The sequence below is a fragment of the Cebus imitator genome, unplaced genomic scaffold (assembly GCF_001604975.1).
Source record: "Cebus imitator isolate Cc_AM_T3 unplaced genomic scaffold, Cebus_imitator-1.0 Scaffold169, whole genome shotgun sequence".
Lineage (NCBI taxonomy): Eukaryota > Metazoa > Chordata > Mammalia > Primates > Cebidae > Cebus > Cebus imitator.
Genome location: NW_016107484.1, coordinates 323,998 through 327,408, shown reverse-complemented (window position 1 = coordinate 327,408; position 3,411 = coordinate 323,998).

Sequence of the window (3,411 nt, the reverse complement as noted above, 5' to 3'; positions counted from 1 at the left end):
AACATAATAATAGGCCGGGCGAGGTGGCTCACGCCTATAATCCCAGCACTTTGGGGGGCCAAGGCGGGTGGATCACGAGGTCAAGAAATTGAGACCATCCTGGTCAACATGGTGAAACTCCGTCTCTACTAAAAATACCAAAATTAGCTGGGCATGGTGGTGCACGGCTGTAGTCCCAGCTATCGGGAGGCTGAGGCAGGAGAATTGCTTGAACTCAGGAGGTGGAGGTTTCAGTGAGCCGAGATCGCGGCACTGCACTCCAGCGTGGGTAACAAGAGCCAGACTCTGTCTCAAAATAAATAAATAAATAAATAAATAAATTTTTGTAAGTTACTGAATAATCTATTTCAACATCATGTGTGCTTATAAGACAATAGAATAGAAGGCGATTATTATCCTAACAATGGAATCACCCAATGATAACAAGTCATAGAAGGAAGATTATATGAGCCTTTTACAAAGTTGGTTAGCAACTTGCTATATTAAACCATTTCTTATTTTGGAAAATTTCAAACATATGAAGTAAATAGAATAATACATTGAAGCCTCGTGTACCCATCACCCAGTTTTAATAATTCTCTACATTCTGCCATTCATGTCTCATCTCCAGCACTTGTACCTCTCTACCCACTCCCTACCACCCTCCCATCTAAGTTCAACTGCATCATTAGACGAGTGCCCAAACTCTGGTTGCCTAGAGAGGAGCCAGATCAAAGTATTTGAGAATTGGATCTAGTTTGCTATATGTTTATTTGTCCTTGGTCACTTTCACAGATATAACTATTTTACCTACTCAAGGTAATCTATCTTCTTTGTAGTCATTGCATAAGTTTCATAATTTAAAAGATCAAAGGGACTCTCTAGCCATCCCTGCTTAACCTGAGTTTGCAGATGCCAAAGTTGTAGATAGGTCATAAAATGGACTCAGTGATGGAAATGACAAAGCATCTCTTCATCTGAATGCTTAAGCCGGCTCCCATCTGAATCCAGACTGTCTGATTGACTTCCGCTACAGTAAAAATGGTTTCAACAATACTTAGTGCACTTTAGAGAAACATCTCTGCAGCTGGAGAACAGATGGCTCCCACAATGATTTTGTTTTGGACTCATACAGTCTTTTTGGAATTCTGCCAGTGAATTATGCTGTCAACTCGTACATGTAATCTTCGTAAAGTGGAAAAAATGGTTATGAACCGGGAGCTTATGTCTTCAACTTTGCCAAATAGCTGAAGAATCCTGAAAGTGAAACAAACAGAACTTTAAAGTGGTTTCCAGGCCAGCTGTGGTGGCTCATGCCCGTAATCCCAACACTTTGCAAGACCAAGGCGGGCAGATCACTATAGGTCAGGAGTGTCAGATCAGCCTGGCCAACATGGTGAAAGCCTATCTCTACTAAAAGCATAAAAATCAGCCCAGCGTGGTGGCACGAGCCTGTAATCCCAGCTACTTGGGAGGTTGAGGCGTGAGACTCACTTGAATCTAGGAGGTGGAGGTTGCATTGAGCTAAGATTGTTCAACTGCACACCACCAGCCTGGGCGACAGAGACTCTGTCCAAAAAAAAAAAGGCCAGGTGCCGTGGCTCATGCTTCTAATCCCAGCACTTTGGGAAGCCAAGGAGGTCAGGAGTTCGAGACCAGCCTGGCCAATACAGTGAAACCCCACCTCTACTAAAAATACAAAAAAATTAGCCAGGTATGGTGGCACATCCCTGCAATCCCAGCTACTTGGGAGGCTGAGGCAGGAGAATTACTTGAACCCAGGAGACAGAGGTTGGCAATGAGCCGAGATCGCGCCACTGCACTCCAGCCTGGGCGACGGAGCAAGACTCAGTCTAAAAAAATGATAATAATAAAATAAATAAATAGGCCAGGCATGGTGGCTCATGCCTGTAACCCCAGCACTTTGGGAGGCCAGGGTGGGCAGATCACGAGCTCAGGAGTTTAAGACCAGCCTGGCCAACATGGTGAATCCTCGTCTCCACCAAAAGTACAAAAATTAGCCCTGTGTGGCAGCAGTCACCTGTAATCCCAGCTACTCGGGAGACTGAGACAGGAGAATCGCTTGAACCTAGGAGGCAGAGGTTGCAGTGAGCTGGAGGGAGGTTGCAGTGAGCTGAGATAGCACCACTGCACTCCAGCCTGGGTGACAGAGCAAGACTCTGTCTCGAAAAACAATAAATACAAATAAAATAAATAAATAAAGTGGTTTCCAGAGAGTAAGACAAATAACACAGGGCCATTTGATACTTCTCTGAAGTTAGAGCACTTTACAGACTTTTTCTCCGATAATCCTCCTTAGTAAGCAGAAAGTGGAAAGGGTTTTCTTCTTTTCATGGCTTGGGAAATTAAGCTTTCTTGCCTGAGGCTAAGTGAGGGAGTGATGAAAGAAGAGCTGCCAGCTCTCCTATCCCTAGTCCAGCGTAATGCTCACCAGTATCACATTCTTCCAATAAAAAGACAGACCTTCCAAAACAAGTTCGTTCTTCTATAGTAAGTCTGCATTCATGTACATCTTAGTCCACTGGTGTCGCTATAAAGGAACACTTGAAACTGGGTAATTTAAAAAGAAAAGAAGTTTATTTGCAGGGCTGGGGGTGGTGGCTGATGCCACTTTGAGAGACTCAAATGGGAGGATCACTTGAGCCCAGGTGCTATAGACCAGCCTGGGCAACATAGCAAGATCAGGTCTGTAAAATCTACCAGTGAGTAGATTTTTTTTTTTTTTTTTTTTTAGATGGAGTCTCACTCTGTAGCCCAGGCTGGCGGGCAGTGGCGCAGTCTCAGCTCACTGCAACCTCTGCCTCCCGGGTCCCAGTTCAAGCAATTCTCCTACCTCAGCCTCCCAAAGTTCTGGGATTACAGGTGTGAGCCACCGCACCCAGCTGAGTAGATTTTATTACCTATCTACAACTTTGGCATTTGCAAACTCCGGTTAAACAGGGGTGGTTAGCTGAGCGTGATGGCGCATACCTGTAGTTCTCGCTGCTTGGGAGGCTGAGGCCAGAGGCTCATGTAAGCTCAGGAACTGAAGTTCAGCCTGGACAACAGAGAGAGATCCTGGATCTAAAAAATAAAAAATAAATAAAATTTAAAACATAGCCAGGTCCCAATTTCTTTTATTCCCCCCAATTTCTTTAATAATTGTATCATAGTATGGTTTAGCTTGAACAGAGTCTCACTAAGATCTAGAGATTCTGAACTTAATAATGAGTCCTAGCCAGGCACAGTGGCTTACGCCTGTAATCCCTGTACTTTTTGAGGCTGAGGCGGGCAGATCACCTGAGGTCAGGAGTTCGAGACCAGCCTGACCAACATGGTGAAACCCTGTCTCTACAAAAAAATAAAAAATTAGGCCGGGCACAGTGGCTCACACCTGTAATCCCAGCACTTTGGGAGGCTGAGGCAGGTAGG